This window comes from Ischnura elegans, chromosome 2 (assembly GCF_921293095.1).
Source record: "Ischnura elegans chromosome 2, ioIscEleg1.1, whole genome shotgun sequence".
Taxonomy (NCBI): Eukaryota; Metazoa; Arthropoda; class Insecta; order Odonata; family Coenagrionidae; genus Ischnura; species Ischnura elegans.
Genome location: NC_060247.1, coordinates 78,878,001 through 78,905,172, shown reverse-complemented (window position 1 = coordinate 78,905,172; position 27,172 = coordinate 78,878,001). Strand labels below are relative to the sequence as shown.

General features: G+C 38.0%; 1 protein-coding gene across 5 annotated transcripts in view; it reads left to right on the top strand.

Moving 5' to 3' along the window:
- The window catches only part of LOC124154020 (mitogen-activated protein kinase-binding protein 1), a 361,316-nt gene that overhangs the window by 76,315 nt on the left and 257,829 nt on the right, over positions 1–27,172 (top strand). The window contains exon 1 of one of the 5 annotated variants that reach the window (XM_046527498.1): positions 20,968–20,984. The exons of the other annotated variants lie outside the window; for them this stretch is intronic. The gene's annotated coding sequence lies outside the window, so the exon portion shown is untranslated. Of the gene's footprint in view, positions 1–20,967; positions 20,985–27,172 lie in introns of those variants that run through there. 5 annotated transcript variants of the gene reach the window in all.

The following is a 27,172-nucleotide window of genomic DNA, read 5'->3' as shown; positions in this document are numbered from 1 at the left end:
GCTGCGGGCGACTCCTTAGTGGAGGAGGGTCTCGGCGAGCTGTTTCTTCAATTTAGCAGAAACTAAAAAGTCTAAAATATTGTTATAAAATGAAAATATTTTTATATAACTCCACGTTTTATTAAAATGAAGAAAATAAGGACATACGGCACCTTAAACTATTTAAATTTTCAAATATGCTTGGCGAGAAAGTTACAATAAGTCTCAAAAGAATATTTCATGTATCATAAACGAAAGACGTGGTGCAAATGTAAGATAGTAAAATTAATACTTCCTAGTCAATAAATATCATGCCAGTCTCTTAGCGATAGCAAATATAATTTTACATGCGCACCATGCAGCAACAGTGAGATTTGTTCGAATGAATAGCCCTCACCGGTAACGGTTACAATCGAATGGGCTAAACTCATTCTAAACTGCTTGCCTTATCTGGGATTTTAAACGGTTTTTATCGATTTCACGTTTGGTTTTGAAACTATAGGTTATTTGATTAGTCTCCGTGCAGTTATTACATCCCTTGGAAGAATAAAGATTTTTGCTTTATGTTTAGCGGTGGATCGTTTTGGCGTAGTAGTGGCTATGTCGTCGGCTTTATTTTGTGTTTCAAATGTTGTTCCCGTTAAAGTAATGCACGAAGAAGGAGATTTTTTCCGCTTTGAATAGATAATGTTCTTCATGTAGGCGTCGAGGGAACAATAAATTTGCTTTTTCCACATGGAGATTTATTTTGTCCGACCACGGTTTCGTTACCGCGTAACATTTTTAGGGAAACCTTTTTCACCTTAAAAATGTTACGCGGTAACGAAACCATGGTCGGAAAAAAATGAATAACCAAGCGGAAAAAGCAAAGGTTTTATTCCTTCAACTCCTTCGGTAAAATATTTCCACCAAGTCACGCCCGCTTCTATTACTTATATTCTTCATGTTTGGATTTGGTAACTTTTTATATTTTTTTATAAAAAAATATCAGCATGAGCTATCAATCTATCAGTAATTTCAATTATTATTATTATTATTTTTTTTTTCCTTTTCTTGACCTTATTTAATATATAATATGGTATTTCCTGGAGTATAGGTCATTTATACAAAAGTTAGCAGCCAACGTTTCGATTTAAGAAAATAAATCGTAACGTTGGCTGCTAACTTTTGTATAAATGACCTATACTCCAGGAAATATATTATATTATATACCATATTATATAATATAATATACCATATTATATAGTAATTTCAATGTTGGCCTACGGAGATAAATCAGTGAGTGGCATAGTTAACAATGACGTCACGATCGGCTTCGTGTGTGATCGTTGGAGGGCGCTCTTCAAGGAAGGCGAAGACGCCCCGGATGCTCTTTGACGGGGGCGTGTCCTCCTCATGTCAGGCGGACCTCGGTGGGCTTTTTTCCCTTTCATATTCCATCGCCCCTGCTCAGCCTGATGCGTTCGTTCACGGGGGCGGAAAATAGTCGTTCGATTGTCGCTCGGGGCCGGAGCGTCCTTAATTAAGTCGGAATCAATAGCTCGAGGCAGGATTATTGTATCCGCTCTGCCTTGTAGATTCATACCCACTGAAGATATTCCAATCGGTAACATTAGGTGTATTAATTTAATATGGCTTAATGGTCTGTAAAATAAAACTGGCCTACTAATGTGTGGTAAAGGTCGATGATGGGTGTAAAAAATTTATTGCTTAGTATATTCCTGACCGAGTGAATAATTGTGTTCTCATAATGTGGACGAGCAAGAGTGATGAATTATGTATTTATGTGGACTTGACGAGGTCACTTAAGGCATGGTCATTTTTTTTAAATCGATATGTTGGCAGAGTCGAAAGATATTGATTAATTAACTCCAGTAAATTTAAATGTTTATGATTTGGCTGATTGAGGATAGGTGAGTTGTTGGAATTGATTTACGAAGGACTACAGAGAGACCAAAATGTTGGCTCTTCGAAAATTCTGATGCGGGGCGAAAATGCGCATGATTTATATGGGTTTAGCGAGAGTGAAGAAAGAAAAGTGATTTTCCTTGGATTAAATATTTTTCCCCTCTTACTGATATTCCAGTGTGAGTTCTCAGGTGAAGATCCTTGGAAAAAAGTATAATAATCAGCTCAAACATTTCTCATTAATAAATCTGTGACACTAATTCAGGCTCATTTTCTTTGAATGAAATTCGCTGTGTAAACAAACTTAGGTTGCATTACAGACGATATGAAAAATCTCAGCTGGGTTTCCTAAATATGTCACTGATAATTGATTACGTTTCCCTTGGATGTACGCATATCATGAATGAATATCACTCAAAATATGATATTAAAGTTTGATAAAACGCGAAACTTATTGCCGAGGCGAGGGAGTGTGTTTGGCTTTGGTTCTAATAGTTTTGCACTAATTTACAGTGGTGGAAGGTACAAAATTTCATCTTTAAACAAACATTCCTTGTCTATTTAAATGTTTAAAGTTTGTTTTTCGCATCAGAATTCTGGAAACCGATCGCACATACATGCAACGGAAGTGTATATGGTGAACCCAAGCCAGTGCTCAATGCAATTTTAATTTACTCTCTACTTTTAAGTGTCTATCCATGCTATATTGATCGTTGTCATCATCATCTCCATACATCCTCTATACTGGGATATTCTATGCCTCTAGTGCCTTTCATGGCAAATTCGTGTGGCCCCAATGTAGAAATTTATTGGCTTTGATCACCCTGTCCACACTTTTCCTGTTCCGTTATATGACCCTTTATCATGGTCATCATCCGCGGAGAGTTTCCCGTCGGCGCACGTGTTAAATCATCGGCGTTATCTAAACACTCACCCTTGCTTTCCAAAAGTCTCTGTGACCGAAGCTATCAATCACGCAGCGGGTGGTTGCAACTTGGGGGACACCCGGTGGCGATGATTTTTGTCAACACAACATGCGAAACCAGCAGCTGCTTGTGAGACCCTAAGCATCGACGCTGTCGTGTCATATTTAAGTCATCTGCTCGATTTATAGTGCTCGTTGTTCATATAAGCTAGGTCGTCTATAAAGTATATATTCTCGTTCATTTGACCAGCTTAGCTGTGAAGCTACCAGAGTTTCTATTATAAGCTCTTTTCACGAAATTGAAATATATTAAAATTAGGAAACTGTTAGCAATAATTATTGCGCTCTTTCCTTCCCCAAATTAGCTCTCCTCTCTTTGAAAAATCGTATCGATGCACCAATATTTTTAGTTTAGATTTTTTAGGAGAGTGTTGTGAGTCTTATACCAGGTGCTGATTTTAAATATTTCAAATGTTTTATAACTTTTTTGTTAACGTGAAAGATATACCCAACTAACATTTAAAAATGAGGTATTTATTTAAAAAATTTAAACTGGCATTAAAATTGGATTAGTAAATTCTTGAATCACTGATTGCTTTCCCTTCCCCAGTAAGTTTGTGGTTTTTGTATCACAGTAACGTAGTTTGTGGCTGCTTGTGAGGCGAGTGCTAAGGAATTTTAAAAATCAAACTCTCACGTCATCTTTATGAGCACGTGCGGACATGAAAAGTGTTAGGAAATTGCTAGGGGATGTGAGTTCTTATTTCGTTTAGTCTTTCTGATTTTTTATTTATTACCATCTTCCGATCTTAACTGTGCGAGAAAAGTCGTAGTATGATTTGAAGTAACACATACGGCAACGCTTAATTACTGTACATGAAAGTATATTTAATGCAAAAAACTTTTAATTTTTTGAAAATTCTGTAAGCCTTTCTAATGCGAAGTCTTTGGCCTTTAAATGAACTCAATCAAGTAAAGTTGGCGATAGATACATATATTCTAGTCCCAAACGTTCAACTTTGAGCTATTTTATGAGTGAAAACAATTTGCGCGAGAGCAATTTCATAATCCAGGAATATTTGTAACCATGCGTTGTATGACTTCTGAATTAGTTTTCGCTCACGTAAAATTAGTCTCTATGTCGAAAGCAATTCGATAAAAAAACATCCTGCCCTGGTCAGTTTTCCTATGGGGACATGGAATTGATATTGTATATCAGACTCAATGAGCGGAAGAGAATTTCATCCGTGATTGGAAGAGGATATGATATTTCACAATCAAGCGTCTTGACGGTGAGATAATTATTTTGAGGTTATTAAGCCAGGTGGTTCGGAATTCGCTCCCACGTTCACTCATGGGAATTGTGTTGGCGGGAAGTTTACGCCTGCGGCAGCGTTGTTGGGAGAGCAAAGCCAGGCTGTGCCACTCCTCTCTTGCTGTCGATAAACGGGAGCGGATCGATATCAGCGTATGCCCAAGAGCGTGCGAGCGCGATATCAGTTGTCAGGATATGATATGCCGGCGCTCGTGTTGGACGAAGGTAGTGCGTTCCCCTGTCACTTGCAGCTCTCTGCACGTTTCCAGCTGAGCGCGGTCGCCCGGCACCTGTCCAAGGCTCTAGAGATCCTCATTGGGGTCTTCAATGCACTGGGGAGTAAACCTTTTGTCCTCTCTCACTCTGTCGCTGTACACAACTCCCTGGGGTTGACTCTGATTTCAAGCTTTAGAACTCATGGGTGGTGAGAAGGCTGGATGGGGTCACCCTGTGGTGGTCAGGAGAAAGGAGTTTATTAAATATTTTAATAATTACCCTGGCTCAGATTTCACAAATAATTAACTGTGCAAACTTAACTAGAATAACAGTAGAAATGGACATAATTCGTTGAAGTAATAATAAGTATAAATAACAAGTGCACACATGTTTATATTTTCGAAGAAATTAAAAAAATATATTCCCTCAAGTTTTTTTATAACTTGGTTTCGGGAAACCTTGTCATTATTAACGTTATTATGGAGATATTTGGCCAAAACGAGATGAAAAAAATTAACCTGTGGAAAGGTATTGAGTGTATCTTTGGAAGTGTCCTCTAGTCACCTAGGTACCTCATGTTTTTCTTTTCATATGGGATAGTTTGGTGAAACCAATTTTTTTCGCATTGAATCATTGCCTCTTTATTTTAATTATCATTATTTTGTCGCCCTTTAAGTCTCGATGTATATTAATATATTTTAATTAATGGAATGATACACTTGAATCTGATCCGCATGCATTAGTTCCGAGTTATTGGGCGTATTAACATTTGTAAATAGGGATAGCCGGAATTTTCCATTTTGATGGTCTCGATATATTAAAACGCTTAACCATTTGCTGTAAATTAAAATAATTGTTTTTTATCTCTCCGCAAAATTTTGCTCTTATTATAATGGAAAATTATTAAAAATAATAATCTGTATACGCAGTTCTCTCGAACAAGAACAAATATCCTTATATTTGTTTCTAAGTATTCATTTTAGGGCCTCTGATTTGCCACCTACCTACAGCCTCGTGACTTGCGTTTATTACTTGATAAAATCAGGCTTTGATAAACCTTGGCACTCTTTTAATTTTGTGTAAATTTTATCTTGAATATATTCGTATTTTTCGGGGTATACGTTGCTGAGAATTTGAGCTATCATAGAAAAAAGGTTTTTTGTTAGCGATTGTGAACATATTTCATATCCGGACTTTCTCGAGATTAAACATTTTTATTGAATGTAAGGATGGACCTTAAATAATTCATTAAGTCCGTCAGTATTTGTGGCTATCGCTTTCTTTTAGATCGTAAAATAAACTTAGGCGCGGTATATGTATGCTTGATTGTTGTTTTGGAAATTTGTTAATTCTCATTTTGACTTTAACCAACAAAGTATTTGGTTTATCAATATGGTGTCTTGTGACACAGTTCTTCTTATTTTTTATATTAAATTCCTGACGAAATATGCGTAACACTCCTAACAGTTCCAGAAATTCCAATTCTCTGGTGGCCCTCCTGCCATTTTTCATTTATTTTGGATGGACAGCATCGTCTTTAAGCACTGATACCTTTGCGTAATCTCAGGACCTATTTTACTTCTTAATTCTTACCCTACTCCAACTTCCTTCAGTCACTTGATTCGGAATAAGAGCTAGTGTTAAACTACTCAATTTTGATTGGCGTTAAAGCTGAAAAATAAAAGCCTTTAACTTTAAGATCTTTATCTCAATTTCACTGCCACATTTTAAATTGTAAGTTCAAGAATTGTCTCTCATTTTATCCGTGGAAAAAGAATTTTATTTGCAACGTTAACCGCTTACGAGAATTTTTTATATCCGCTAGTGACAGAAAACTTGCATTATCTTCGCGTCCCTGACCTTTCTATACAATAAAAGAAAATATCTCCCAAAATCTCATAATAATAGGTTGAGGTTTCGTATTCTGTAGCACCTTGCCAGAAACTTACTTGGGATCGCGTTCAAAGTATCTAAAAACAAAGCAAAGCTTGAATTATTCGTTTTTCGACGTTCTTTGTGCTATATAATGATAGCGTAAAAATGTCGTGCATCCACATTCAAAGAAAACATGCAGTAATGCCCATTTTTATCGTTTAAAAGGCCAGCAACTGAATCGAGGGTGGGACATACAGAACACAATGCACATGCATACAATGCGGATTTCAGTGTGCCATTTACGACTGGAATCAGTTGACTTGACCCCGTAGAGGAAAAAAAAAGGAATTGTTGCCCGCACTACTCCTGGAGAAGGCACTTCCCCCATTCTTCTCGGATGCAGGTCATATTTCTTTCGGCAGTGGAATTGGCGACTTCGACATAACTTACTGGTTGCAGGATTCGTTGTCCGAATCCCTTCTCCCCCATAATTTTTCTTTTTCACATTTCGTTCGCCCCGCGGAATGAGCACTTCTTTTTTTTCATCCGGCATCCCAGGTGCCCGAGGAGTTCCGACACGAATGCCTTGAGTTCCGGGCTACGGCACGTCTTCCGGACGAGGGAGTTTTTCTCCGGCAGTGCGGTGCTTACAGGGCTTTCTCTCCCGAGGCCCACGGGATGCCCGGTTGGCGCTTTTGTCGTGGGAATCCGGTGGAGAGACGTGTGCGAGGGAGTGGGGGAGGTTTCGTCGTAGAACGGTGAATGACCCGCGGAAGATTCGCCGTGTGCCCCATGGGAAGAGAGCGGCTCGCGGTCCCACTATTATCCCGCGGGATAAATAGAGTGATGCAATCTGCTTCTTTTTACTTCTCCTCCCCCCCGTGGGGCTCCCCTAAATCTTCTCTCCTTAAGCACGTCTAAATTATGGCCTCGAGCCTTCCCAAGCCTCTTACCCGAATGTCCCTATCTTTGCTAAAATAGGCGTTTTTCTTCTATCTCTTTGTGAGGTCACATTGTTTATTTAATAGCGCTACTAACTTGCTTCTATTGAATCGTGTTATGGTTTGCTGGTGTCGTTGCGCCTTTGTTATTATTTATTTATTTAATGCAGTCCAAAAACAGCTGAAGGCCAATTAAAAAGGACTCATAATAAGAGAGAAAACAATTTATAAATAGAAAGGTAAACGTAAACAGCAATGAACAAAGTAATATTCAACATTATCATCAAATAACAAAAAAAATTAATGATAGTGTTCATAGGATGATATTAGGGTAGTATTAATTTAAAACTTCCATTTACTTTTACGGTGTGCTTTCATCAGCAAAAGAAATTAATATTCACTGGTAGCTGCACCCCATATTTATAACTCATTTTACCATTCACCGTGAGAAAATGGGATTAAATTATGACTTTGAAGCCTATGTAGAAAGCAGGGCATGTGGCTGTCCTATGTCAGGGTCGGAGGTGTTCTGGTCATTGTGGTGGTGACGGCTACTACGTATTTTTTTTTCAAAGAAATTGAATGTAAGTGATGACAGAAAGTGTAAAATTTCCCAAAGAATACCGTGACATGTTGAAGAGCAATTAAATTGCATGTCGAAGAACTTGGAGAGCAGTACCCTGGTCAGCACATAGGTCTTATGCACGTTCCATGTGGTGTCATAAAGCAAAATATTGAGTGGAACCAAGATCGGGCTGCTAAAAGTATCTCTTCAGCTACATATAAACCTACCGCATGTGCTCATTGATGCTGATGAACGCTATCGTAATACTTATTTGGTCTATGGTGGCTTAATTATATTGCTGCGGAAAAGTTTTATTTTTGCTCATTTATGGCTGCGGTAGAAAGTCTCGCAGGAAAAAAGTATTCCGTTAAAGGTTCCATATCGACGCGTCTGTTTAAATCCCCTATGGGCTTGTCTATATTGTTGGTCCTGCGTGAGTTCGCTATGCGCAACGCGTTTAAATGTCGTTTCTCCTGTCCGGTTCAGTGCAACCGTTCGTCGATATCCGCGAGATGATACCTATGGGATACCAAGTTTCTCCTCTCGAAACATCAATTATGTGTGTAAATCGATTGCTCTCCCTACTGGATGGGATACGTTAAAGTGGTTAAGATCTTTCTCATGCGTACCAGTTGGCCGCACCCATGTTCGAGTGTGCTTCCATTAAAAATAAATAACTCTCAAAAGTTGCTATTGATGATCAAAAGTGAGAAATTTTTAATCAATAGTAAATTCCCTTATCGTTCCCTGGGCTACGAACGTAAGTCCCTTGTTTCACATCGGGGTAAATCTTATTGTCATTTAATATTCTAATTTTCCACAATATTGACAACAAGTTAAAACTTTCAGACAAATGGGAACCGTCCTTCAGGAAAAAAACTGGTGCCCGGTGTAGAGGATTTCTGACGTAAATGGTCCAGCACTGATTCAATTTCCTTGCTCATCTCACCAATTTTAGAGTTTAAATGAGAGAAGTATTTCTAGGCTTATTTGACTTAAGTGCTATCCTAATGCGGTGCGCCAATTTGTGTGCGTAAGGAGAATGCTGGAATGGGTGGAAATTGCTGTGAGTAATCACGATGAATACTAGGCTATCAACTTGAAGGCGTATATTTCTATGCGTATTCTACAGCCCGCAATAAACTTGATGGCATGTCGCGGAACGAAAATTATTAATGTACTCCGAAGCACCCATGTGTGTGCCCAATACACCCTTGCTCACTAGGGCAACCTTTAAGCACTAAGGTGTTTTTCCTTTTATTTATTTAAAGGACTGCTGAACTGACCGAGATATAAAATTGAAGGCCAGGCACCCTAACGTTGATGTGTTTACTCTTGGAGGTGACGTCGTAAAAGTTGCTACTTGGATTGTTCCCATCCTCGTAGAAGTTTGGTTGGATAAGAGTCGATGAATTAATGGAAAATTCAAATCCGCTAACACCAATACCGAATACTCTAATACGGATACCCAAATACACAAACTTTTGTTTTATTTGAATGTTACTCCTGTTGATTGATGTGGTAGAAGACAATCGCATACCTGCTCGTCACTTTGTTACAAGTATGTGTATGTAACCTTATTACTTGGGTAAACGATCGATAATCAACAAATAGAAAATAAATCATTTATGCTTTGATTTCGAGGGAATATTCGAATCTGTAAGTATTTGCATGCGTAATCGTCGTATTAAATATTCGTGTGACTCATAGCGGAATCCTTTCAATTAGTGATCATATACGTGGCTATAAAAAGCGTTTATGACCGTTTGTACCTCTTTATAATTATTTTTAAAATTTTCATCTTTTCTTGTGTTTTTATTTTCAATTCTCCGTCTACAACTGTCCTGATTAAGTCATAACATTTCTTTCTTGAGGAATGGACTACTGAATCAGAGTTTTCCGCTAATTCCAAATAATTGGAAGGTTAAACTAGTGACTTCGAGGTGGTTGCATTGAAAAGGCGTAGCAATTGTTCTTCTGATTCCTATTGATATTCTCGGTTCTAAAAGGAGAGTGTTATATATATATGGTCATGTAGCTGATGGTAGGGTTCACCATTCTATGTAATGCGACGCGCATCCTTCCGGCCTTACTGGCCACTCTATCTGAAAAAATCTGCTAGCGGATAGTATAGATTCTTTGTTGATGCATGCATGACACATAGTTTGCTCTAAACTCGTTATTTCCTATCTGTAAGGATGGATATTATCTCGCCCTGGTTGAAGCTCACTTCCGAGAAAGATAAAAAAAACAACTATTGATAGGCTTCAAGCTTATCATACATCGCTCCAAATGTCCCCAAAACTCCGCGAAGACGACACAAGAGCTGTAGATTTATACCGGATAGTGTATTCATCTAATTTTTGAGATAACGGATTTTAATTCATTTGATTTTCGGTTGATTTAGTCATACCAGTTTTATCATCGTATGTGATAAAATCAAGCTGTTTTGAGTGAAGCAAACACGGGAAAGTTATTTCTGATTTGTAATGCTAATATTTACGTTACGATCTATTCGGTTCAAAAAGGCGCGATGATTTCTCATGTGATCGCAATTTTCACGTAGCAATTGATGCCAAAGGAAATATCGTTTGGTTCAGGTACTCAGCCAAGTTAGAGAGGTACTCATCTTCATACGCATCGTTCACCTCGAGAAAAGCCCTCTTGTGCTGTGTATTTCTGATAAACTCGGGAATTTTTAAAATCGAAATATCCACCAATGAAAGTGATTGTTATTAGGACTAGTCTCTCTTTAAAAAATGTTGTCTTCATTGAATCATATTTTCCTTTCCAGGAAGATAATATTCTCGATAAATATGATGAGAACCTCTTCATTATATTTTCCATAGTTTAGTCTGTTAAGACTAATGCAGGAATAGTTTTCCTATAACATTGAAATTTGATTATTTCAATCAAATTGTGTGATACTGATTACTGATAGGCATTAGTACTCTCATAATTTTTCATCCCAGCTCCCAATTCAGAGAAATGACCGATGACGTAAATGAAGGCGACATAGTAACCTTAAGGTGGCCATATAACGGTGATTATTATCACAATACTACGTATTGAACTATAGTTGTATTGCAATACGTGCTAAAGATGGTTCTTATATTATTTTATTTAATTTCCATTGGTAACTGGCATTGCCATAGTAAAGGGTCTGCCAAATATTTGGATATAACAGATTTTTTGCTATGCTCTGTTGCGGTTTCAGTATCGCAGCTAATCGACGTATATAGTTAGAATGAAATACCCTCCTTTAATGAAACAGTTTTATGCTTTATTTAATTTATGTTTTTTTGAGTTATTTTATTCATTTCCATATTAAACATCATTAGAAAATCTTGTTAAATCTTCAATACTGAAGGCTATTGATTTATGGATATTTTTATTCGTCTTTAGGATAGGCGCTTAATGCCCAACGCCAAAAAGTATATAGGGTAGGTGGCCATGTGACATTTTCGCCTGTTGCAAGGTCAGGGGTGGTGTAACGTTCTGAAATCGTTTGATTTTTGTTCAATCCCTCATAGCTTAGTGTACTCAATTAGAGTGGATATATTATAGGGCGTTGCTCAGGTTGTATCTCTCCACGGGTATTCGAGTTAAGGCCTGCAGGTGGAAGATGATTCGAGTAACCTGCTAAGGTTTCCCCCCTATTCCTCCCTGGTTGCTCTTCGAAAGAGGCATCCCCTCTGCCGATGGGGTGAGATATAGGTCCCTAGAGGTTGCCCTTAGTCTCTACCTTTGTTCTCTCTTTCTCTTCCCCCTCCTCGGCCGTCCACCTGTTCTTTTCACTCTGAACGGAAAAGGGTTCTTCGGGTTACGGGTTATGATACTTCACCTACCTTTACCTACTATCTACATACCTACTAACGGATGAAGGCTGTTTCTCTATCAAGCTACCGGGCGAGAGCTTGTGTAAGGCATTTTCTTTGTGTTTTATTAATTATTTATTCTACTTGGGAAGTTGTCTTTCGCGTACGTACTCAAAAAAGAGAAATTATTGATTATAAAAATAGGAGTTCTTGGGTAGGGTGTCTCGAAACGGTTTCATGGTAAATTTTGTTTTTCTTTTACGAATGCATCCAAATTACGCCTGCAATTAGTGATTTTTGTACAATATTAGCTCTTTTTCAGGATTTTTATCGTGGAAATTGCTAAGGAATACATTATATCACATTATCCTACATTGTGACGATGATGTAGAATAAAATTGAGTAGTTGGTTGATTCCAGTTGGTAGAATTTGTCATATGCTTGTAACTTATCATCGCGATGACTGTTGGCAACAAATATTAATTATTTTCACTTCCATGTGATTGACCAACAGTCGATTTTTAGTTCATGAACGAACGAGACAATTTGTGATTTTCATTTGCTCCTTTTAGCGCGTAACAAGGTTTAGTTTCCTCGTGATTTTCAATAAATTCATTTTTTAATGGTTTTGCTGAAGCATTCACTGAATATTCCTATATTCATGTACGGTAATAATCAAAATGAACGCCGCGGAAACATTCGCTCCCCAGATCTTGTTCGGAAACTAGCCAACCAGTGAGATTCTTTTGATCGAAACTAAATGATTTGTTGTGGAAATCCACTCTCCTTTCGGAGCCTTTATGCCTTCGAGCATCCAGGACGGTAGTAAATACAATTTTTTCTCTCCGCATTGCCCTTCTCTATTTACGGTGGGAGGCATCCTCGTGCCGTAACTTTGGAGGCCGTTATCTTGCCGGTCGATTGGCTTGGTCGTTTTTTTTCCTTTCCTCATTTAAGACCCCCGGCGGCTCGGTTGAGCGCGAGTAGTGTCTATGGTAATGGAGGATGGCTTGGTTTGCGATCTCGGATTCCCGTTTTTCCCCGAGTTCGAATGGATCCCATGAGGAGACCTTGCCACAGCCTCCCTTCCGGTGCTATTTAAAATCCTCTGGCGTGGTTCATATACCACCGTTAAGGTATTGCTGTTATTGCCCTTTTGTTTCACTCCTTACGTTCGCTTTTCCGCGGCTTCAGGGTTGGGTTTAGTGGTAATCCGTGGATATTTTTTACGTAAATGTTGAAAGTCGATGCGGTAGTATTATTAGAAGAGAGTGATTTAAATCACCGTATCAATCAAAGGTTATTCCTGATTTTCGAGGTGAGTTTTAGCTCATTTAGTGTCACACATTTTCTGGGATCTACGTGAATATTTCGGTGAATTTATACCTGTAAAATTTAGCTCTCTCTTGGGAAGGTCGTTATTTAAAACACTGCTATCTTTCGCCAACTAATTGGAATATACGCGATTTTGTCATCATGGCTGCGAATAATTCAGCTTCAAATCACCTTTGATATAATTTTTTTGGACCTTACCACGATCAGGACCATCGAGCTCATAATATAGACATCATGTCATTGGTAAGATTGTGGTAATAAATGTCTATATATTGGAAATGAGTTAAAAAGGTTTCGCGATTCTATAAATGCGTTTGTCATTCAAAAATGAAATTGAGGTCAACGACTATGTAGTACTTTAAAATTTTAAATAACTGCAAAGCCTATCAACTGCTTAGAGCGATATATCATCTTTAGGAACACGGAGCCAAGGTCGTCCGATTCTATATAACGTTGCGACGTGCGTGTAGACTCAATCCCGCCATCCCGCTCCACGTGTGCCTTGTATTTTTCATTAGTCTCGCGTTTCAGCAGTCATCTTTATTCTTCCCACCTTTTGCCGAATTTTTCTTCTGTATTTTCCAGCAATTTAATCCTCTCGCCTACTACCTCGAACACTTCTTCATCACCTTTCCTCCCATCGTTCTTGCTTCCAAGGGGTTCGTGTCAAGTCCCACGTCATGACGTCATTACCTTCCTTATGTGTCAGCCGGTTGTGTATTTCCTGTCATTGCATACTTAATCTATTTTTTTGATTATCACTAGGCATAAAGAACCTTCTATTTTCTTAAAACTTAATAAATTGATGCAGATTATTATAACTTGACATTTTAAGGGTGAATCCGTTTCTCTTTTGAGGTCCTCGTGTGGTATGACATCATCTTGACTTAAACTGTTACTCCTTTATACCACCTTACTTTGTGATTATCTGCTTTTGTATATTCCGTATAATTAGACCTTTGCTTAATGTGCTATTATTTGGTTGTGATCTCTTCCATTTCCATTGAGGCAACACCTCTTCAATATACTAAGGTTATGGTCCGACTTCTTCTTACTCCCTCCCATTCAATCGGATTAGAGTTCGATTCCATGTGGAAAGTATCTCATAAAATTTATGCTTTGACCTGAGTGCCTTTCACCTCCATCTCGTGTCTCTAAATACCATTACATTTTAGTGATAAACTCTATTTAAACTATTTGAATGTATTATAATATAGTTTTGGTTAATTCGATCAGCCATTTTACTCTACAAGTCCTCAGTCTTTATTTAATTGAGTAATACGTTTGTAGCGGAATTGGTGGGAGTTGTTAATCTTTCTTGCCTATAATTACAGCCTTGTCTTTTACTCATACTCTTGGGCTTGCTCACTTGATACATTTATTTCACGATCCGTCGCATTCTCTTGTGGTATCCTATGTCTTTTGTCATTATTTTTTTCGTGAAAGCTGCTGTCGTCGCATTGCAGAAGGTAGTTATGAAGGTTCTGCTGCTTCTATAAAAATCAAAGACGAATTGTCAAAGGAATGTGATTTTTCTGAGTGAAATGCGTCTCTCTCTGGCAAAATGGATTGAATTGTACGAATTAAAAGCTCAGTGACAGTAATGGCTGGGTAATGATTTTTTGAAGCCATTACTCATCGCCCTTGAATTGATATCCAAAAGCCTTCCATTTCAGTGCCGCGTCTTTAATAGGACTAATGAAAATGCAATTATCCAAAACAGCAATGAAATGAATTACCGCTTTCATACCATTCCTTTTTTTCATGGATAATTTTTTCTCCATTAATATTTGACGGTGACAGCAAATTCAGCCATTAAATGAAATTGCTATTTTTTTTCACATCCGTGAGTATGCTGAGTTTTTCACATCATGCTGCCATCCATCCATGCTGAGTTTTTCACATCCACAGTAATATGAGAAAGCCTTTAAAGTTAGAAAGTAGGCGACGTTTTCCTTGCTAGTACATGGTAGTTGATTTCTCTTAGATTTTTGCATCTTATCACCTAGCTTTAATTGATGATTTTGCATCCTTTCCCATATTCTGTTGCCCGGGAACCCTTTGGATTGTTGTAATTTGTATGCATGAAATCTGGGTGGAGACGATGGTCTAGTTTTGCAGTTTGATTTGGGGTGTTTTCTAATTTGTATGCAGTATTTTTTTTGCTCCATCTTTGTTCTGAAAATGGCGGAACACCCTGACTTCTCAGTTCACTTATATTTTACTTTCTCCCATAAACACCTCTCCTGTTTTCTAATTAGGAATGATGAGTTTTTATCATAATGAGAGAAATTCTTATGTTTATGATCTTCGAAGATTTATCTTGCAGCATAACTGCGTCTACATCGTACAACTGTGAGTAGAAAGGAACCCTTACCAACTCGAGTACTACACCATCCGGATTAAGTTGCAGTCATGGAATGAGACGGCGTTGACGAACGTTTAAGATCGTCGTGTTACTGATTGTTATAATTTTGTTCAGTGTGGCCGTATATGAGTAAAACTTGTTCACTCTATCAACCATGTTCAAGTAGCTTTTCCGCTGGCATAGCAGGTAATAATAGCATGTTTGCGCGATGAACATGAGCGATTTTGTATTTTAATGAAGTTTTAAACATGATATCCCCTATTATTTCGTTAGGTACCTTTAAGCCTTTTGCTATCGATTGACGTGTTGCTATTGTAAAGCCTCCACGATTGTCAGCTCATGCCCCAAGATCAGTCAATATCCTGCCCTTTTCGAGAATGCCAGTCTCTATTTATAACCAATTTTCTTTCCTGCACGCATGGCCGTGTAGTCTGGAGTAATCGGAAGGAGATGTTTTCGGGAGTTCCTCCTTTTTCCACTCTTCGCTGAGGGATCCAATCTCTTCCATAGAAGTGTTTGGCCTGGATTGCGCTGGATTTATATATATTTCCGTTTACAAATCAATAGTTATGGCGAAGTCACGCTCTCGGCCTAATCCTGGGGATACTGTCAGGTGGATTTTCTTCGTATTTTTTTATCCCGGTGTCATCGAGGAGAGATGTACCCTCTACATAAATCATGTATGTTGTCTAGTTGTAATTATTGTGTAAAAATCAGTGCGTTTTATTTTAGACCCATTTGAATTGACTGCCGTGTATTACTGGAGTATCTAGGGATAAAATAATTGCGGGAAATACTGTATGAACTAGTGGCGTAAATAGGAATTTGCTTTGAGTGGGGGGGGGGGGGGGAGGGCACGGGAGGGGACGATCCTCCCAGGCAACGGGGGTTCCGGGAAAATTTTTGAAAATTGACACGCCTGTAAATACATTTTATATTATTTTGGCACAAAAACTTTAATAAAATGCAGTTATTATGTGTCAAAACGAGACAAAAGTTTTAAAATGATTTTTTTTATTTTTCTAAGGCTTTGGGGTGGGGGCTATCCCCTCATCCCTCCCCCCCCATAGATACTCCACTGGTAAGAACATTTGATACCACACTCTATTCGTAATTTTAAATTTTATTCGCGAATGACTCCGTTTCATTTTTATCGGAAAAGAGTTTCCGTCGGAAGTCAAAAGAGGATTTTGGGAGATTTTGTGCAACTTATATACATATTTTACAACGTAGTGTCATACGCACCATCAATTCATTTTAAAAATATCATGGCTTTCATAATGCAAGATCATTTTCCGAATCGTAAGAAAGTCCGAGTTGCAAAAATGATGAAATGGCTAAGGGTTGGTTGAATGTGTATTTTTAAGGCAATAAATTGATCGGAAAGAGAGGGTTTCGGGTTTTTGGGAAGAGCGCTTTTCGGTGATTTTCGTTTTTGCCGTACCTGATTACTCTTGTTCTTATTCTATTGGTTTTGAGTTCATTGATGATTAGGTTTTTCGTGCAAATTGCGATAAATCAAAATGTGAAATTGATACGTATTCTCTCAATTCTATCGAAAAATTTATGGGTCTTGACTGAGATGTCAAAGGTTGGTATCACTCAAGAAAGTTAGTTCTGAGATTAACCATTCTGATATGTTCCCGGAATGCTTTCTTAACTTCATATCTTTCATCTGTAGGATCTGTTCCTTAGCCCTTAAAGCTAACAGTGGAAGACGCCTGACTATCCCACTGCGGTGGTAATATAAAATATTCCCACGACCTGCAGAATGAAGACGCAATTATGCGGTGTCTGTTATGATTGCATTTATAGGTTCTGTTGGATTGAATTTCATAGAATTTTGAGTTGCTGTCATTGAGTAACAGGTCTGCATTTTATTTATTTCATTATTATATTCCTATTCATGTGTACTCTCTCCATCCCTCCAAAGAAATGATTATCACCCAGCACTAGTATTTGGTCTTTTGCATTTGTGATGGTCTTTTATGATTTTCTTGTTGATATTTTTGTTAATTAGCCCAAGTATTTTCTTTTAATTCTTTAAAAAATACGAGTTTTATTTTTCCTTCGCTCAAAATTTTAAATATTTTTATTGTTTTGAATGGTATTAAACAAAATTGGACTTTATGACGTTTATTTTTTCATTGCAAACTGTTCACCTATGAATGCCTTTTTTCCGTAACCGAAGAATTTTTTGTTGACTGCTGTGCCGGACAGAGTTGAATCAGCCAAAATCCAATTAATATTAGCCTCGGATACAAACCGCCTCAAAGAATGTGGTAACTTGCTTTGCGATGGAATGAATTTATAACGCGGTGTATGACGTATGAGAATGGAATGTTGTATTTTTTGGAATGAATTCTTGATTCGTTTCGATGGAATTTGTTAAAGTGTGTCATGAATGAATATAATGAAAATTGAAGCAATGATGATGCAGGGAACAAGACAGACTAAATTTAGTATTCGTCCTTTTCGTTCTCTATTTCCCCTACCTTTCCTTCTTTAGCCCGGCATATGTTCTATTTCTCTTCATTGTATCTATGAATACCGTGGATGTCTGTTCTATTTCTCCCCCCTTCTCGTTCAATCAACATCAATCACGCTTTTGAGAATCCTCTTATCCCTCGTTATACATTCCACCCACACCTTTTGTCTCTTCCTTAAGAAAAGAGGAATTTTGGATGTGTGGAGAATGAGTCCAACTCCGTGGTAGGAATAGGATTCCCAGTAGAATTAATTCTAAAATTTCAATAGTCATCTTTAAAATTGCGTTGATTAGATATGTATCGGTTGGAAACTTCCTGATTGGGATCCTGGTTTGGCCCTGCCGATCAGAGGTCTCCATAGTTGGCGCAACCCCATCAATTGTGCGAATATTGGGCGAAGAAAATGATTTTATCGCTTATCTAAGTGGGTAATAAGGTGGTTCGGCTGCATCTTTTTGGATTTTCAACTCTCACTTCGAAGATTTTGAAGGGAGAGAGTATTCAAATTAACACTTTTCATCTGGTTGCCCTCTTTTCACGCCGAATAACCCGAGGCGCCCGTCATCCGGGTCGCCCAATCCAACCAATATCTCGCGGCCCCCCTGCGCTTTTAAAGACAAGGAAACGAGCTCGCGGATTTGTCCTAAAGTGCCTGTCACTTGCGGGCTTATAATTCGAGAGAGCACGCTGACCCACTTCGGCCTAGTCGTCGTCGTCACGTCTTCAATTAATCTTTTTATTTTTTTTCTTTTTTCCCGTTTTCGGGGTCGCAGTGTCCCCGAGAGTGTTACTTTGTGGAGGGTTTTAATTGCGTTCTCGGGAAGTAACTTCCTCGGTGCCTCTGTTCCATTTTCCGAGTAAGCGCGGAGGCGGCAGGAGGAAGGCCGGGTCGAAGTGATTAGCCCTGCAGGGGCCCGTGGAGAATAGGGGTATCGTAGAGTCATATCTGCGAGCGTCTACATATTCTGATCTATGACAGTAGCTGAAAAAATATGTTTGGGAAAGATTGTAGACAAGGCATATGATTTTGTTTGTCTCGGCGTATGAAACTTGTGAAATCTTCTCGGGTTTTCCATCGGGTGAGTTGCTTGTAAGCCGAAGTTTTGATAGGGAAAAGGGAAAAAAAAATCAGAAAATCTTAAGAACCCTATTTCTCATAAGTAAGTAAATCATGAAAATTATGAAGGGAAAGTGTTAATAAGCTTGTTTTTCAGAATTCATATTTATCTGAGAATCGTAAATACTAATTCATTTCGTTCATGATTTTTTTTAAATTTCTATTTTGAAATATGAAGATATTATCGATATATCTTTAGTACAGCGTGATACACATTCTAGCGGTATAAATTATTGAATGTGTGATTATTAACATTGATTATATGCATTATTGAAAACAGGGATTGCTGGTAATTTGTAAAAATGCCAATATTTTAATATGTAAAGCAATTATAACTTCCTAATACAATTATTTTTTAATAAATAAAACTGTATTCAGTAGGAATTAATCCGTCAGATTGTCTTTACTAAATGAAAATACAGTCTCACATTTTTATATTTTTATTTCTTCGCTAGATTGTCCCTGTTTTGACGTCAAGTGCTCTTAATTACTAACGGTGCATCTGAAGAAATTAAAATATTCATCCCTCCATCCGAGGAAATATCTACCGACCTACCTCTATCTAACTTCTAACTGGAAATTTTAATCAGAATCCCGAGATTAAATGTTCCTTTCCACTGAGATAGCCATGCAATGGACTCTTTTTCTCTTCAGCACCCTTATGGTATCTCTCTTCTTTTGCTAGTGGAGCCATTTCATTTCGCGGCATCCTAGTGACGCAGCTTATTGGATTCCCACGGTAAACATCCGGGCGTCCTTTAATAAAAATTGCCGTTTGCGTTCCACCGTTTGTGCGTGCGTGACCTCTTGAGGCAATTTTTTCGCCATCATTTACCGAAGCAACCGCCAGGTGTATGGTCGTAACGGAAGTTGTTTTGAGATTTTATTTTACGGAAAAATGAGGATACCAGGAAAATATTCCTGGCTCAATAGCTGTTTTCCCATCTTTAAATGGGTTTTTACTAGGATTTAGGTATATTTGTGCTGAGTTTTATTGCTATTTTACTGGATTGGTGACATTCCCTTGGGCTACAACATTGCCGCGGCGGAAAGGCTTCTACGTCCCTATGACATCTGGAGCGCTGGCGGGAGGTGCGTGACCCTTCGAGGCAAATTTTTCGCCATTCACGAAAGCAACCGCCAGGTATGAATCTTCCAATGAGTCTACCAATAATGACCTTTTTCCTTTGTGGTAACATTATGTGATTGCTTCGGCTACATTTTCAAATCGTGAATGTTACTAAAGTTGTATCATTTTACTTCACTGTTTATATTTTGAATTTATCTTTGGATTTGAAGAGTACCTTCTTTCAGAGTCTTCTAGGATTTTCCACTCTTTTATCGAAAGATGTTATGGTCTCTTAAATTTATGGCTTGAGTTACTCATCCGCCCTGCTATTAACGGTCACGGCCAAATCGAATGATTTGTCCGTGTAAACGTATTTGGCGGCCGTTTAGATAATACCTGGAGGTCTTGTTTTCTTTATGGGTTCCGCTACGGGTGTGTTATCATTATTTTGGCGATATTCTCCACTTTTATCTTCGTGCCGCGTATATTTCCTCTGTTTCCGAGTACACAATCTTTTCCAAGGGCGCCGGACCGCCCGTCGCGAGGTGATAGAGAAATAGGTGCCGCCTTATCCAGTGTCTTTTGAAAATCATGAACGAGACCCAGACCTCGTTTCCTCTTCGCCCCGCTGTGGAGGGAAGGGAGGTTCCCTTGTCGTCACTCGTGCTCTGAATTTGAAGAGACGAGAGGGGAAAAAAACAGGACGCCTCCTCTTTAGACGGAACCTCATCGGAGAAAGTGCTCACAGTTTGTTTTTGCTGGTGCGAATCGCGACATCGTGCCGTGACAAGGGGAGTAAGTACGTGTTTTGATGCCTGCCGTTTCAGTTAGCAAGAAGAGCTGATTTGAGTGAATGAAAGAGCCGTTCATCACCAGATTTGTGAGCCATGGTAAACATTCAATAGTATTTTTGTGGTCACGACGGTGTTCGTGTGATCTGCGTTATTATGTCCGTAGCCGCATCAACAGCGTGTGGCAGGGAGTGTTAAAACTGCAACCTTGAAAGGAATGGTGGAAGAGGAGTCTGTTTAGGATATTTTATTGTGATTCAGTCTGTGTTCTCGGTGAGTACCTCTCGATCCTATTGGATAAGCATGGATTTATTCCCGTTTTCCACGAAAAGCTTGTCGTTGGATTCATTGTTGTCGTCGTTGAGTGTTAGAATGGAATTTGTGGTTGGCGGTCTGAAAAATACGGCAAAATTTTTGTCTTGCCTAGGTGGTTGTTTTCTCGTACAACTTGGTTTTAACGTACTTCGGGCTTCTGGCTGCGATGAATTTCATCGTATTTATATTATAACGACGGAGAAGTTCTGTACGAGGTAATCATCAAACGTTGATGCGCGCACAATTTCATCAATGCTGTATACGTAGAAATGTTGAAATTTCATTTGTTTTTTAAATGTCATGCGGTCAATAATTTCATGTTGACTACTTTTAATCCTTGTTTTCGTCAGTCTACCCCTCCGTTAAAAGTAACTGTGGCACATTATTTCCTTTTTTATCGAGTATGATACTATGTGAAACAGTGGCCATTGGAGAGAATATGTCAGTCGTGATTATTCATTTATAATTATCAAACATTTTAATTTAATGTGGAGGTTTATTTTTAAGCCGATTGTTTTTATCTAACGTAATCACTTATTAAAATAACTTTAGAGGTGTTTTTTCACATGTGTCGGAAAATGCCTTCTATGTTTGCCATTGCATGTGCTAATAACTTTGCAAAGCATGTGATGCCGAAAGGGTAATAGATCGGAATACGCAGAAGCTAGATTTTCTCTTGGCTCTGGATGGACTTGTGGAAGAAGATTGGTGCTTTGTTTTGGATGGTTAGAATTGATTGGTAATATTATTTCTAAATATTGTTTTATTGACACAAAATCATTCATTCCCACTATCGGAGAGCATATAACTTCTTAATATTTTATATTTGAGTAGTTCCATTTCCGTAAAAAAAATTTTTAATATAGGGCTTACGTTAGATAATATTTGGATTGTATATTTTTGTGAGGGATATCATGGGTACTTACTTTATTGCCGAAAAAGGGACCTTAATTTATATTCTTTGAGTGTGTCGCGGCATATAAAGTGACCCAATTGAACACTTGACTGGTTGACAATTATTATTGTTGGATTATGATTTCTGATTCGATGACTATCCTGTTCATGGAATTCATTTGGTTATTAGCTTTGAGGACTATTGTATTCTGGAGACTATCGAAAATTGGATAGAGAAAGGAAATTTGAAGAGTAGTTGGTTCTAAGTGAACAATTTTTTCGGCTTTTTTTTCTGCATGGAGTAGTCCCTGCAGAATGTTTTTTCTAGATAAAATAGAGACTTTTTGCTTTATAAGAAATGCGGTCAAGTTCAAACAGTATTTTGCAGGTGTTGGGAGCATGAGGCCTGATAAAATTTCATGCGACTGGCGCTACTATCAGCTGTTTATTATCTTCAACCTTGAGTTAATGGGAGTAGTTATGATTTGAATGATTTTAACTACTTTGCATTTCGAGTGAATTACTTTCATTTGGTTCATTATTGGCATGCTTGAATTTTTCTTTTCATTTGTGCGCTAGTGACCGGTGGTATATTTATTAATGCATCCGTTGGAAATTAAGGTATTTTCGTCCCACACAGCCACGCTGACATACGGTCAGGAAAAGTTACCATCCCCCGGATATTTGGAAATAAGCCTGTGTATTCTTAAAATAGACGCACTATTTTCCACAAAAAGTTTAGAAACACCCTTGTTTCTACAATTGCAGGTGCAATTAATTATTTGTGGAAATTGCTCGAGTTTTTTTTTATGAATAGGTAAATCTTCCATTAGGTTAAGCCCGAAAATACCCTCAGTAGAGCTGCAGTAAATTCTTTGTTCGTTCTCTAAATATGTGGTAAAGAGCAGGTTTATAAGCAGGCACTTGATCACCGCTGAATTGCATGGCACAGCGTCTTCATTGCTCTCTCAGGTGAGATGACGAACGGACACTTTTCGATGTGGGCGTCGGAGATTATGATGCTGTCCTTTTGTGTATCCCAAACTGATCGCGCCCTCTCCAAAACATCGCAACTCGTCTCGAGCGTGGTTCCTAATTCGGATCTTCCTGATTTAACTTCAATGACTCAGAATTATTATCGTTAAGGCTTCGAAGAAATTGTGACCGAATATAATTATTGTGTTTTTTTTTTTAATTCTGTGAAGCCAGTTGCTGGCGAAGTTAGCGCGCTACGAAACGAGAAAAAGCTAGCCTCTTCGATTTTTACTTTTTCTGAGGCAATGGCACTTTTTGTATCACCAAGGATCCTAAAAAATTGTACCTATCTTATTTATTTATAGGTAAAGTTGCATAATATACTCTAGTTTACTCTAGGACAGGGATGTACTTAGTCGCAGTATTTTAGTGTATTGCAGTACAGTGTTCTTTTGTTAACAGGTGGTGTTTTAGACACTTTTTTTCTGTTTTCTTCATTAATAGTCCAATTTAGGGACTAATTATCAGATTTGCTATTTTAATTTGATATCCTCTAGATAAAGCCTGAACTCACTCTCTATATTGAATTTACTGGAATGCTTCTTGCATGAATATTAAAATGAACAAAATTTACCTCAACATATATGATACATCCATTACCTTTTTTCGCCATTTTTCTTGTTTCTCATCCCAGGAAGCTCGTCATAACTTAATAATTCATTTTTATTCTACTAGCTGTTCACCTTGTTGACGTTATAGCTTATCGCAAACGTTTTGTATATCTTTCACGTGCTTCAAATCACCTTCGAACAATAGAACTGTCAACTCAATCGTTTTGTGATCTATTTTAGGCCTTAACTTACGTGGTTGTTATTGGAAATGTTTTTTCATCGAATATGGCCGTCGTTTTCATTTCCTCTCTTTGAAAATGCTCTCCGCTGCCGTCTCTGTTCGCCTGCGCTGCAAATAACTTCATGGTTGACACACGTCGGTATTGGAACTTTCTTCCTTAAAGCGACATTTCCGATGTGCCTAGTGCCTCGCGCAATCCTCGTTTCACTTCTTTTAAGAAATGTTACCCCATCTGTCTTTTAGCTGTCTTAATTTCTACTATCCTTCTGTTATCGAGCTTATAAAAAAGCTACGCTGCTCCGTATTTATTAAATTTTGATTTATAGTTTCCGCATCCTTGCTACCAACCATGATTATTGTATTGTTAACAGTCAATAAAATTATAGCTTTAAAAAAAATATTTTAGTATTTCTGGTGACAGATTCACCTGGAGGTAGTGTATAGGGAAGTAAAAAAGAGAAGTAAAGAAGAAGTAAGATCTCGGGATAGTACCTTACAGTTATTTTCTTTGTCACTTTTTTTAAGACGGTGGCTGCGGTAGACATTGTTCCCTTTTTTATTTGGTTTATAATTCACTTTTTGCAGGCAATATCAACATCAGCTAATCTGCAGCTCGTTATCCAAATTGAAATCAAAATATTCCAAATGAGTATGATCTTTGATAATTTGTTTAAAGTTCTTAGTACTTAGCTACTTACTAAGTAATACTTTATATTGACCTACTCTTGTGTTTCCCTCTGTATCAATTTTTTTGGCCAAAAATTTTCCTGAGCAATGGAATCGAAGGACGGATGTAGATATTTTCAGTTTCCTGCGAGTGGTGAGTTTTCACGCTGAGCACGTGGAACGGGTCGCCAATGTTTTTCCAAGCGTGGCGGAAACTAAGGTTTCAGCTTTGCTGACTTCGATTTTTCGCGTGGATTTTTTTTTCAAATGCTCATGATGGCAGTTGATTAAAGCACGCGCGGTGAATCAGAAGCTGGTGTCTCTCACGTGAACAGGGAATTTTTGTATATTTTGCGAGACCAAAAAAGATGGAGAATGTTACCAACTAGGCGGGATTTATTTAATATTTACTGCCAGAATAAATTTTGTAAGGTCCTATTTTCGTTTGAAAATCGCTTTATCATATGGAAGGTTTTTAAAATAAGTGATAGCATAGTAATAAATTTTTTCTACTGAATCGACTGCATAACATTGTCTCCGATTTTCAACATGGGAAATTAGCCCTTTGTAGCTCATACATTTGCTAGAGTTTCCGAAAACGTCACGATTTTTCGCCATTTCGCTTGAACGCCATCTTCCAACATTCTTCTTGCTCTCTGGAAATAGTCTGGGGATTACACCCGGTAGAATACCCAGAATTTCATGCAGTTACGTAATTCTGGTTCGCTAATTGGATTTATTGTGAAATTTACTCATTTCTTTCGCGCACATTTGATCCTGCTCGTGTCTTTATGGAGTGCATCTCATATTTCACATTAGTTGTTGCAAGCAATGCAATAACAGGAGGCGGTGTTCATTACCGTGTTTCGGGATGCTTGTTCGTAAGTCGTGGGAGGGATGCACTCGAGGAAGAGTATAGGATGAAATGGGCCTCTATTGACCCAGAAAGAAACTCCCCGTGTGGAAAGTCGCAGTCATATTCTAGAGGATTTGAGGAAGGATAAGTGACTCGTATGCATCCTGGCGTCTTTGTGTTCGCCTCGTTGAACTCGGATACTTAAGCATGGAAAATCATGTGCTTAGCTCTTTCGGCACGCCCCTATGCCTCATACCTTCGTTTTTTTTGCTGTAGGATGGATTCACTCTTGTTCACCCTCTGCACAGCTCCTCTGGGTATTTGCTCTGGAGGGACGCTCCCACTGTAGTATCATTCGTTGTGGTAGCGGCTCGGGTTTCAGATTCTACAGTGGCCTGGGTTATATAAGGTGAAATCAACTGAACCTGAGTTTGATAATTCATTCTTAGGTATATTCATTTTAACTACGTGAGACCTTGAGGTGGTTAAGGTTAATGAAATGCAATTTTCTTATGCATTTGTGCACGGTACAGACATATTTATACATACTCATTATCGATGGTAGGTGGCTATATAATTATTAACTGCTATTAATAAATTATTTTCCGTATAACATATATTTTCCTTTTCATTTATTTTCATATGAATTTTTTCTCATATAATTTATATCTATATAAAATATAGTTTTAACCCTTTAAATTATAGCCATAGCTCAAAATGTGTCAGAGTACATATTATATCAGCATAATAGATACACGTTACGGTGGAAAAGTTTTTGAAAATAATAATCTTTTTCATGTTCCTCCCTTCGAAAAGTTGGTGATAATTTATGCCCGTTTCATGAGAATTACTCCGCGGGGTATACCCTTTGTTTAACCAGTGTATGGAAATATGAGAATCGAGTGATATTTTCTATGAATGAAATGGTAATTGGTGATTGTAATCACGAATGGATGTTGACAACGTTTGATTTAATTTCGCATCTTTTTATAGCGCTCGGTGGAAGAAGGAAATTATCTATTGATCATATTATGCGTGGGTTTTAAGCTGTAACTTGATTCTCTGATTTGCCTTTCGTAAATGTTTGAGGGAGAAACGTTACTTCCCTTTGAAGGTTGTTGAACCAGTCCAAGAAATCATCGCTCTTAGCTACTACCACGGAGTCCTGAATCACCACCCTGTTTTTCTCATACAGTCAGTGGACCTTGTGCCTTCTCCTGCCTAGTTGAAGTCGCAACTAATAACGTGGTAGCAAAACATAATGAGCAAATAAGCAGTATGCCTCTGCTTTATGTAAGGATATAGGAAAATATACTTAAAATATACTGATTCATTCCGTCGGAGAATTTATGATGTCTTAAATTGAGAGATTATACCTATAGTCTAGGATAGTACTATGTCCTGCTAATTTGACGTGGAAGAATAAAAAATTTGGATATAATTTAAACTAATCGTCATACTGATTTTATGGGTGTGAATTATCAGAATTAACCAAAGAAGAACTTATTCATGTTCAAGCGGAAGGCTTCATCTAATGAAGGTTAACGTTGCCAAGGTTTACATAAGCAATTCCTTGTCGTTTATCGTCTCCAAAAGTTATAACTACTAACATTTTCGTCTTCAAAAATGGCTTCTTTATTTGTCAATTTCACTCCCTCTTACTTTTTAGTGAAGTGTCATTGGAGACATGGGTGGTAGTTTTTCGCAATGTGAATCCTTTTGAATTTTTATTACTTTTAGGGTGACCCTCATCAACACTATCCGGAATATACCTACTGTTGAAATTCGATTTTTCTTAAGTTTGAAAATTTTGAGGTATTTTGCTCAAGTCGAGTGCCAATCGTACTTACTTTTCTGTTCTAAGACAGTTACGCTCCAATGTTTAATTCTGTAATTGCTGGAA